The sequence below is a fragment of the Hordeum vulgare genome, chromosome 4H (assembly GCF_904849725.1).
Source record: "Hordeum vulgare subsp. vulgare chromosome 4H, MorexV3_pseudomolecules_assembly, whole genome shotgun sequence".
Taxonomy (NCBI): Eukaryota; Viridiplantae; Streptophyta; class Magnoliopsida; order Poales; family Poaceae; genus Hordeum; species Hordeum vulgare.
This window is the reverse complement of record NC_058521.1, coordinates 191,059,336-191,071,706: the sequence shown is the minus strand read 5'-3', so window position 1 is coordinate 191,071,706 and position 12,371 is coordinate 191,059,336.

The window sequence follows — 12,371 nt, the reverse complement described above, 5'->3', positions numbered from 1 at the left end:
TGAAGAGTTGACTAAAACCTTTGAGAAGGAGGAAATGGATGACATTGTCAAACATATGACATTGATATGGCTCCTAGGCCAGATGAACCCAATGGTCTTTTCTTCGAAAAAGTGTTGGCACATTATATGTGAAGACTTTTATGATCTAGCTCAATCATTCTATGATGGCACTACTGCTCTTAAAAAGATTAATGGATCCTACATCACCTTAGTTCCAAAAAATCTCCCTCACTTGCATGGGTTTGAAGTGTCTTTCAAAATTGTTGGCAAATAGACTCCAGAAAGTAATTATGAAGTGCATCCATAAGAACCAATATGGCTTCATCAAGGCCAGAACTATTCAAGAGTGCATTGGATCGGCCTTTGAATATTTGCATCAATATCACCAATCCAAGAGGACTATTGTTATCTTGAAATTAGATTTTGAGAAAGTATTTGATTGTTTGGAGCATGAGGCAATTGTGCAAATATTGAGGTTCAATGGTTTTAGTGACAAGTGGATTTATTGGATGAAACAACTTTTAACTACTGGTACCTCTTCAGTACCGCTTAATGGGGTCGTGGCACAAATTTTGTTTGCAGAAAAGGGGTCAGGAAGGGAGATCATGTTTCCCCTCTGCTATTTGTAACTTCTGTTGATCTCTTGTAATCAGTCGTTAATGATATGCATGCTAGAGGGATTTTGCGACTGCCAATTGCATGCCATGACGAGGACTATCCTATTGTTCAATATGTTGATGATACTCTCATCATTCTGTGTGCTGATAAGGTGCAAATACTTGCTCTCAAGGACATGCTCAAGATTTTTTCTCAGTCTACTGGGCTTGATGTAAAAGGTTGGTGATGAGACCATAAAGGAATTTGCTGAAACTTTTGCATGTCAATTGGGTAAAATGCACTTTACTTAATTAGGGCTCCCTTGGAGACCACTAGACCAAAGATGGTGGATTTCATGCCACTGGTTGACTGCATGGAAAGGAGAATGACTGCCAGCTCTGCTTTCCTTAACCTAGGGAAAGGTTGCAATTCCTTAATTTTGTTTTGTCTTCACTTCCAATGTTCTTCTTAAGTTGCTTAGCTATCCCTCCTCGAATCCTTAAATAGCTTGAGAGAATTAAGAGAGAGTGCCTTTGGAGGAAACATAAGGATGAACCTGCTCCGGCTCTTGCTGCCTGGGACTTGGTTTGCAGACCCAAAGCTAAGGGAGGACTTGGAATCATGAATCTAGGAATCCAGAATGTGGCATTACTGCTAAAGCATGCAAATCACTTCCTCAACAAAATAGATGTTCCATGGGTATCCCTGATTTGGGACACTTATTATCATGAAAGAGTCCCACAAACAACTAGGTATTGTGGATCATTCTGGTGGAAGGATATTTGCAAAGTTCTGACTCAATTCAGGTCGTCAACATGGGTAACAATAAATGCTAGGGACACTGTTCTCTTTCGGTCAGATCATTGGAAAATTGGTGGTAATGTTGCCACTTTGGATCAAGGTTCCCTAGGGTCTTTTCTTGTGTGAAAGACCCATGGATGTCTGCCAAGGAAGTTTTCATTGTGCACCAACCGGTGGATCCATTCCAGCTACCATTGTCCGAGCAAGCCTACGAGGATTATTTGGACTTGCAAAATCTGATTGGGGCCCATGGAAGAGATGCATATCTTAAGGATTCTTGGTGGTTGCATGGTTCTTCCAAACAGTTCAAGCCCAAGTGTTTCTATACGAGTATGCACTTCAATCTTACTTTTAATTCTTTGCTATCTTGGATTTGGAGGTCCTGTTGCACAATGAAAATCAAGGACTTTTCATGGATTCCAGGGATCATCTTTTCTTTGAGTGTCACTTCAGTGTTAGATCCTAGAATTACTTGCAGATTGACTGGTCACAAGGGAATACTATGGCAGAAGTTACCATCAATGCAAGGAGATAATTCAAGATGTCGTTCTTCTCTGAAGTGATGTTCCTTGCTTGTTGGACAATTTGGATAATCAGGAATGCAAAAGTCTTCAGGCATGAAAGACCCAATTTATACACGTGGAGAGCAACATTTGTCCTTGATAGTTTTCTCATCCAGCACAGAATTAAGTCAGCCTTCAAGGATGACCTCTAGAATTGGATCACATACTTACCCCCTTGATTACTGATATGCAAATACCTATAATTTTAACTTTATTTTTACCCCTTGTTACCCCTTGTAACACCTGTAAATATCCTTTCTTTGAAATAAAATTAAATGTTGTGGGGGTTTTCCCTACAGATCCTAGTCAAAAAAAGCATTGTGATTGAAATTCGATATACACATTGATATACTGTGTGTGCTAGGACAATTTAGGGATGCAGAGATACAGAGAAACTTGACCTTTCGGGTGGGGTTGCTACAGATATAAACCACCTAACTATACCTATCTTCAAAGGAAAAACATTTTGGATGGCCCCCATTTATATATAAGGGTAGATGGTTTTATAAGACATTGTATACCTGAGCATGAACAAGGATATATCTTGAGGAGGTGCCACTCTTTTGCAAATAGAGGACACCAAGCTGAAGATAGAACTGCACACAAGGAATTAGAATCAGTTTTTTCTTGACCTACTCTCTTCAAGGATGCACCTAAGTTTCTCCTCTCATGTATTGCATGTGAGAGAATTGGGAATATTGGTAGGTGATACGTCTCCATCGTATCTACTTTTCCAAACTCTTTTGCCCTTGTTTTGGACTCTAATTTGCATGATTTGAATGGAACTAACCTGGACTGACGCTATTTTCAGCCGAATTGCCTTGGTGTTATTTTTGTGCAGAAATCAAAGTTCTCCAAACGTCCTGAAAATCTACGGGGAGCAGTTTTGGAAAATATAAAAAATATATGCGCCAAGTTCCACCTGAGGGGGTGGGCCAGTGGGCCACAAGCCCTGGCTCCGCCACCACCCCCTAGTGGAGGTGGGCAGGCTTGTGGGGCCCACACGGCTATGCCGCCCCCAACCTCAGGTCTATAAGTCCCCTTTCGTCCTAGAAAAAATAAAAAGAGAAGTTTTCGTCGTGTTTGCGATCTGGAGGCACCTGTTCTTCATCTGGAGGGCAGATCTGGAGTCCGTCTTGGGCTCCGGAGAGGGGAAATCATCGCCATCGTCATCATCAACCTTCTTCCCTCTCCAATTCCATGAAGCTCTTCGTCATTCGTGAGTAATCTATTCGTAGGCTCGCTGGGCGGTGATGAGTAGGATGAGATCTATCATGTAATCGAGTTAGTTTTGATGGGGATTGATCCCTAGTATCCACTATGTTCTGAGATTGATGTTGCTACTACTTTGCCATGCTTAATGCTTGTCACTAGGGCCCGAGTGCCCTGATTTTAGATCTGAAATTATTATGTTGTCACCAATATATGTGTGTTTTAGGTCCGATCTTGCAAGTTGTAGTTACCTACACTACTGAAATTCAGAAATTTGCCGTCTGCCAAGGCGGACGGCAAAGGTGGCTACCACGGACGGCAAAGGATTTGCCGTCGGTCAGCAGACGGCAAAGTAGACGGTAAAAAAAAATCCGGTGAAGAGGCTCTTTGCCGTCTGCTTTCACAAAGCGGACGGCAAAGAATCTTTGCCATGAGGGGGCGGACGGCAAAATAAGTGGGACGGCATATATTGCAACGTCCCCGTTAAGTGTTAACGGAGGCCTCCCCCCTTTGCCGTCTGCCTCCCCCCCTTTGCCATGTGGTGGCAGACGGCAAAGAGGGGAGAGAGGGGGGCAGATTCCCCCCTTTGCCGTCTGCCTCCCCCCCTTTGCCATGTGGTGGCAGACGGCAAAGAGGGGAGAGAGGGGGGGCAGATTCCCCCCTTTGCCGTCTGCCTCCCGCCCTTTGCCATGTGGAGGCAGACGGCAAAGAGGGGAGAGAGGGGGGCAGATTCCCCCCTTTGCCGTCTGCCTCCCCCCCTTTGCCATGCGGGGGCAGACGGCAAAGAGGGGAACCAGCCCCTTTTTTATTTGTTTTTTGTTATATCCAGCATTTTTAACAATAATCAGGATATATATATATTTGACATAAATAAATATCTTTCCGTACTCATAACCATATTAAAATAACTCTCATCCATAGTGCATACATATTATGGAAGTTACATCCGTACCAAACCATATATTACACTAGTTTCATCCACGTGCATACAAAGTTTCATATACTACAATAGTTTCAATACAACACATGGTACAAGAAATCGTCTTCAAGCATTCCATCAACCAAGCTTCCCATGAAGTGAAGGTAATCTGCAAAATGACAAATAAGAAAGTTAGAAAAATAATACTAGATGAAGTAGTGTATATATAGGTTATTTCGGAGAGAAATTAGCTAAGTATAGACCATTTAGGAGCTAACTAAGCTAATTATGTCATTTAGGTGGAACCCTAGCTAACTATAGGAGAAGAGAAAGAGAAGAAGAAGTAAAAGAAGGAGGAGGAGGAGGAAGAGGAGAAGAAGAAGAAAAAGGAGGAGGAGGAGGAGGAGGAGAAGGAGAAGGAAGAGGAGAAGGAGAAGAAGGGGAAGAAGGAGAAGAAGAAGGAGAAGGAGAAGGAGAAGGAGCGGGAGCTCCTTCTCCTTCTCCTTCTCCTTCTTCTCCTTCTTCTTCTTATCCTTTTGTCCCCTTCTTCTTCTCCTCCTCCCTCTCCTCCTTCTTCTTTTCCTTTTTCCTCTTCCTTGCTTTCATTTTCCTCTTTTTCTATTCTTGTCCCCTTCTTCGGGCTAAATTGGCTAAGAATGCCTTTTTGGAGCTAATTATGTCATTTCGAGGATAATTAGCTAAGTATAGGTCATTTATTATTAAATAGGCCATTTTGGAGCTAACTAAGCTAATTATGTCATTTAGGTGGAACCCTAGCTAACTATAGGAGAAGAGAAAGAGAAGAAGAAATAAAAGAAGGAGGAGGAGGAGGAAGAGGAGAAGAAGAAGAAAAAGGAGGAGGAGGAGGAGGAGGAGAAGGAGAAGGAAGAGGAGAAGGAGAAGAAGGGGAAGAAGGAGAAGAAGAAGGAGAAGGAGAAGGAGAAGGAGCGGGAGCTCCTTCTCCTTCTCCTTCTCCTTCTTCTCCTTCTTCTTCTTATCCTTTTGTCCCCTTCTTCTTCTCCTCCTCCCTCTCCTCCTTCTTCTTTTCCTTTTTCCTCTTCCTTGCTTTCATTTTCGTCTTTTTCTATTCTTGTCCCCTTCTTCGGGCTAAATTGGCTAAGAATGCCTTTTTGGAGCTAATTATGTCATTTCGAGGATAATTAGCTAAGTATAGGTCATTTATTATTAAATAGGCCATTTTGGAGCTAACTAAGCTAATTATGTCATTTAGGTGGAACCCTAGCTAACTATAGGAGAAGAGAAAGAGAAGAAGAAATAAAAGAAGGAGGAGGAGGAGGAAGAGGAGAAGAAGAAGAAAAAGGAGGAGGAGGAGGAGGAGGAGAAGGAGAAGGAAGAGGAGAAGGAGAAGAAGGGGAAGAAGGAGAAGAAGAAGGAGAAGGAGAAGGAGAAGGAGCGGGAGCTCCTTCTCCTTCTCCTTCTCCTTCTTCTCCTTCTTCTTCTTATCCTTTTGTCCCCTTCTTCTTCTCCTCCTCCCTCTCCTCCTTCTTCTTCTCCTTTTTCCTCTTCCTTGCTTTCATTTTCCTCTTTTTCTATTCTTGTCCCCTTCTTCGGGCTAAATTGGCTAAGAATGCCTTTTTGGAGCTAATTATGTCATTTCGAGGATAATTAGCTAAGTATAGGTCATTTTTTATTAAATAGGCCATTTAGGAGCTAACTAAGCTAATTATGTCATTTAGGTGGAACCCTAGCTAACTATAGGAGAAGAGAAAGAGAAGAAGAAGTAAAAGAAGGAGGAGGAGGAGGAAGAGGAGAAGAAGAAGAAAAAGGAGGAGGAGGAGGAGGAGGAGAAGGAGAAGGAAGAGGAGAAGGAGAAGAAGGAGAAGAAGAAGGAGAAGGAGAAGGAGAAGGAGCGGGAGCTCCTTCTCCTTCTCCTTCTCCTTCTTCTCCTTCTTCTTCTTATCCTTTTGTCCCCTTCTTCTTCTCCTCCTCCCTCTCCTCCTTCTTCTTCTCCTTTTTCCTCTTCCTTGCTTTCATTTTCCTCTTTTTCTATTCTTGTCCCCTTCTTCGGGCTAAATTGGCTAAGAATGCCTTTTTGGAGCTAATTATGTCATTTCGAGGATAATTAGCTAAGTATAGGTCATTTATTATTAAATAGGCCATTTTGGAGCTAACTAAGCTAATTATGTCATTTAGGTGGAACCCTAGCTAACTATAGGAGAAGAGAAAGAGAAGAAGAAGTAAAAGAAGGAGGAGGAGGAGGAAGAGGAGAAGAATAAGAAAAAGGAGGAGGAGGAGGAGGAGGAGAAGGAGAAGGAAGAGGAGAAGGAGAAGAAGGAGAAGAAGAAGGAGAAGGAGAAGGAGAAGGAGCGGGAGCTCCTTCTCCTTCTCCTTCTCCTTCTTCTCCTTCTTCTTCTTATCCTTTTGTCCCCTTCTTCTTCTCCTCCTCCCTCTCCTCCTTCTTCTTCTCCTTTTTCCTCTTCCTTGCTTTCATTTTCCTCTTTTTCTATTCTTGTCCCCTTCTTCAGGCTAAATTGGCTAAGAATGCCTTTTTGGAGCTAATTATGTCATTTCGAGGATAATTAGCTAAGTATAGGTCATTTATTATTAAATAATCCATTTTGGAGCTAACTAAGCTAATTATGTCATTTAGGTGGAACCCTAGCTAACTATAGGAGAAGAGAAAGAGAAGAAGAAGTAAAAGAAGGAGGAGGAGGAGGAAGATGAGAAGAAGAAGAAAAAGGAGGAGGAGGAGGAGGAGGAGAAGGAGAAGGAAGAGGAGAAGGAGAAGAAGGAGAAGAAGAAGAAGAAGAAGGAGAAGGAGAAGGAGAAGGAGCGGGAGCTCCTTCTCCTTCTCCTTCTCCTTCTTCTCCTTCTTCTTCTTATCCTTTTGTCCCCTTCTTCTTCTCCTCCTCCCTCTCCTCCTTCTTCTTTTCCTTTTTCCTCTTCCTTGCTTTCATTTTCCTCTTTTTCTATTCTTGTCCCCTTCTTCGGGCTAAATTGGCTAAGAATGCCTTTTTGGAGCTAATTATGTCATTTCGAGGATAATTAGCTAAGTATAGGTCATTTATTATTAAATAGGCCATTTTGGAGCTAACTAAGCTAATTATGTCATTTAGGTGGAACCCTAGCTAACTATAGGAGAAGAGAAAGAGAAGAAGAAATAAAAGAAGGAGGAGGAGGAGGAAGTGGAGAAGAAGAAGAAAAAGGAGGAGGAGGAGGAGGAGGAGAAGGAGAAGGAAGAGGAGAAGGAGAAGAAGGGGAAGAAGGAGAAGAAGAAGGAGAAGGAGAAGGAGAAGGAGCGGGAGCTCCTTCTCCTTCTCCTTCTCCTTCTTCTCCTTCTTCTTCTTATCCTTTTGTCCCCTTCTTCTTCTCCTCCTCCCTCTCCTCCTTCTTCTTCTCCTTTTTCCTCTTCCTTGCTTTCATTTTCCTCTTTTTCTATTCTTGTCCCCTTCTTCGGGCTAAATTGGCTAAGAATGCCTTTTTGGAGCTAATTATGTCATTTCGAGGATAATTAGCTAAGTATAGGTCATTTTTTATTAAATAGGCCATTTAGGAGCTAACTAAGCTAATTATGTCATTTAGGTGGAACCCTAGCTAACTATAGGAGAAGAGAAAGAGAAGAAGAAGTAAAAGAAGGAGGAGGAGGAGGAAGAGGAGAAGAATAAGAAAAAGGAGGAGGAGGAGGAGGAGGAGAAGGAGAAGGAAGAGGAGAAGGAGAAGAAGGAGAAGAAGAAGGAGAAGGAGAAGGAGAAGGAGCGGGAGCTCCTTCTCCTTCTCCTTCTCCTTCTTCTCCTTCTTCTTCTTATCCTTTTGTCCCCTTCTTCTTCTCCTCCTCCCTCTCCTCCTTCTTCTTCTCCTTTTTCCTCTTCCTTGCTTTCATTTTCCTCTTTTTCTATTCTTGTCCCCTTCTTCGGGCTAAATTGGCTAAGAATGCCTTTTTGGAGCTAATTATGTCATTTCGAGGATAATTAGCTAAGTATAGGTCATTTATTATTAAATAGGCCATTTTGGAGCTAACTAAGCTAATTATGTCATTTAGGTGGAACCCTAGCTAACTATAGGAGAAGAGAAAGAGAAGAAGAAGTAAAAGAAGGAGGAGGAGGAGGAAGATGAGAAGAAGAAGAAAAAGGAGGAGGAGGAGGAGGAGGAGGAGAAGGAGAAGGAAGAGGAGAAGGAGAAGAAGGAGAAGAAGAAGGAGAATAAGAAGGAGAAGGAGCGGGAGCTCCTTCTCCTTCTTCTTCTCCTTCTTCTTATCCTTTTGTCCCCTTCTTCTTCTCCTCCTCCCTCTCCTCCTTCTTCTCCTTCTTCTTCTTATCCTTTTGTCCCCTTCTTCTTCTCCTCCTCCCTCTCCTCCTTCTTGGAGCTAACTAAGCTAATTATGTCATTAGATGGAAGTCTAGCTATTTTGCAGCTAACTAAGCTAATTATGTCATTAGATGGAAGTCTAGCTATTTTTTATTAAAACACTAGAAATAACATACCTAAGTTAGGGTGAAGCACGGTGGCTCTGGCTTGTTTCACCTGGAGAAGGCCGCCCTGGAGAAGGCTCGACTGTAGAAGGGTCGTGCGATGCGTTTCGGGACATATTCTGCACCAAACATCGTTTGCAATGTGTAGTTAGGATGAGGACACTCTTAAGATCACTCCACTGAAATGAAACTCACCGTCCCCGCCACGTTAATGACTGGCATCGGTGGAGGGACTTGGCCGTTCTTCTCGCACATAGACTGTACATTTGGTTTCGACAAGTCAAACTTTTTATTTATTAATGAAACGGACATTCAAATGCAAGATTTGAAATAACATGAAGAAGAAACTTACCACGAAGAGCTCGTATATGGCCCTGGTAGACGCTTCATTCCGTGCCCTCTCCGCCTCCACCAATGCAGTCGTCCTCTCCTCCAGCTCCCTAATTTCCTTATCCTTCTCCGCCATAGCCGCCTGCATTGCCGCTCTCTCTTTCTGAATAGCACCCTGCAACACAACTCATTGTTAGCAATGTAATCATATTGGTTCCAACGCACAACATAATGCGGAAAGATAGTTGAGTCCATTAAACTAACCTCGATGGCGAGCTCGACTGGCCGTGGACGACGTGTTATCTCCGGACAAGAGCTCGTTTGGCGTGCCTTTATCTGCCGGAGAGTGCTAGGACAACGTATAAGGCCGTCTCCAATGGCGAGCGAGCCATGGGGCCTCCCATTGCCAGCTATCATCACCAGCTCTGGATCAATAGGCTCCTCGCTCGGGTTAAAGTCCTCCCCTTTCCTCGCCTTCCCGTGATCTCTGTACTTCACGAGCTTGTTGTGGGAGGAGATGTTGGTGAAGTTTTCTGGATGCTCGAGGTCAGACTGAGAGAATGCCTTGACCTTCTTGTACGAGGCAGTATGGGCCATCGCATAAAGGTCGTACATCTGTGGCGCCTCCGTCTTATTGTGACGCGCCTAAAAGAGAGAGAGCAGAAAATTGTATTGGTAAAGGGCTCAAGATAGCATTAAGAATGAATTGCATGAGGCATGAAGCAAACCACATACCCAGTTCTCGCCAAATTGGATTAAGTTGACGCTCCCTTGATGGTGTGGCACGCCAACCATTTTGCCACGCCTCTCCTTGGCGTTGTTGTGGCTGGTCTCCCACGTTTCGGAGCACCACTGGTCCACCAAGGCCTCCCAACAATCCATCTTATCCACACACCATCTCGGGGGCACCTAAGTTAATAAAGAGAAAATTGAGTGCGTAAGAACCAAATCAAGGAAACTAACTACAAAGCCTTAATAATATGTAATTACCTTCATGTAATGCTCCTTCTCCATCTTAGCATCACGGCACTTCGCCTTATCAATCCTAATAAGCCGCGTGGCATAGTAGTCTCGAACAGCCTGCACCCGAGCCTCGTGCCGAAAGTTTTGAAGTAGGCGGCGACATTCGGTTTCGATAACCTTTGCCGCGTCGTCCTCGTATCCCTCCTCACACCTGTAGAAGGTCTGCAAACGAGACAACACCGATTAGTACAATAAATAGCTATGGTTAATTTATAATTGTGTGAAAGAGAAATTACCCAAAACTTTCGGATCACCATGTCCGCCCTCGTGTCACACAAAACACCGTCGATCTCCACCTCCGGCGGGGCCGGGGCACCCAAGTAGTGCTCCCAGGTCATCCCTACCTCTCGCTCCCGACCGGGCAACGTAACAAACCCTGGGAAGTTTTGACGGCAAAGAACACCGAGGACGCTGTTGGGCTTGCGGACACCCTTGGCAACAATCCAACCCCTACAGTATGACAAATTGAAGCCAAAACGTTAGATATTTGAGAAAACGCGAAGGCAAAAGGTTAAATAAGAGTAAATTAACTTACTTGTCCCCATTTGGCCTAATCGACGACCTCTGGTCGGGGGTCGCTGGCACGAGCGGGAGCCCCGAACTACCACGCTGGTAGACGGTATCCCACTGGGTATCCCCCTCACCCAGCTCCTCGTCGCTACCAGCATGGCCAGTTGGCTCAGGCCAGGTATCCCACTGGGTCTCTTGGGACGTACCCTCATCCCTGCTGTGCTCCGCAGTCGTGTGGAAGGAAGCCTCTGGGACACGAGTCTCGTGGGCCAAAGGCTCGTCGACCTGAGGCTCGTCGACCCGAGGCTCGTGAACCGGAGACCGTGTAGCCTCCACCTCAGACGAATCCACCCTAGAAGTCCTCCTGTGCTCAGGTGAATCAGCTTGGGGTGGTGGCGGAGACCGTGTAGCCCTACCTCTCCCGCGGCCACGTGTACCTTTAGTACAACATAAATACCAACATGAGTAATAAAATACCAATATGCATACAACATGAGTACAACATAAATACCAACATGAATACAACGTGTACCTTTAGTGCCTCTCGGCTTCGCGGGTGGTCGACCTCCTCTCACGGGGGCCGCTCCTTGCATAGTAGAGAGCAACACTCTCCGAAGAGGCGAGGCAGGAATGGAAGTACCCATCCCATCACCCGCCGACGAAGAAGCAGCCGCGGCATGCTTTCGACCCTTTCCCACCATCTTTCAACACCTGTCATGACAAAGAGTAAATGAAATTAGTACAACATAAATACCAACATGACTAATAAAAATTGAATACCTAACATGAACTCAAAATTTATATATAGTATAATAGTTGAATACCTGACATGAACTAATAACAATCGTCCTCGTCTATATATGCTTCGGGGTCAATAAATGCATCATGATCATCACTATCATCAATAAATGCATCATCATCATCACTATCTAGAAGAACATGTGGAAGGCCACCATTATGTAATCGGTCAAGAAGTGACAGGTCATCCGCAGCAGTAACCTCTTCTTCTTCCAGCTCTTCCTGTTCGGGCTCAGGGGTTAAGACGGATTCACTGTCGCTGTCTACTTCAATGTTCTGGGGTGAAGTAGAGCGGTTCTTGGAACGTTTCTTGGACATACGTGTTTCTTGGAAGAATTCTCCTTCATATGTGTCTGGGTTAATGTGAGGTTCGTAATCCTCTTCATTGAGGGTAGGTGGTCTAAAATGTGGTGGCACTTCATAAACGACATCCCAACCTTTGAGATTTGGATCAGTTTGGCAGGCCCACGGTAGATAGAAAACTTGTGTCGCCTGTTGAGCCGTAATATAGACATCGGGAACATCTAAGTGGGTGTTTTGGTTGATTTCGACTAGTCCTATATGTTCATGACTCCTTCTAGTCTCCCTCGGCTCAAACCAATAACATTTGAATACTACGACGGTCGGTGGGTTTTCACAATAGAATAGAAGTTCATAAATTGCTTCAACCCTTCCATAATACTCGGTGTCTCCTTCGCCGATAGCAGAGACAGAACAATTTGTAGTCTTTAGGTCGGGCATAGATAGCTCTTTGCCAAAGGTACGAAAGTGATACCCGTTGATGTTGTATTTGTCAAATGAACGGACCTTATAGTCAAAACCATTAGCGACTTGTCTCAACTCGGCGTCCATAGACTCTGCATCAGCCTACAAGTTTAATACGAAAGAATGGATGCATTAGCCGCAAATTAGACCAATAAGTCAAATGGGCCCGTAATGGTAATTAATTACCCTTTGTTTGAACCAAGAGATGAAACCAGGATAGTCGCCTCCATGCTTTGCGAGAAGCTCATACTCTTCGACGGAATCCTTTTCGATGACCGCTCCATCCGAGAATTCGGCGACGTATCGACTATATCAAATATCCGGGAATAAGAGTGGTTCAAAGCAATTAGAAGTTGCGGAACAATAAATTACCGAGAACTTACTCGATGTACGGCCGCACTTCTGTTAGGTTGGTGAAGATAT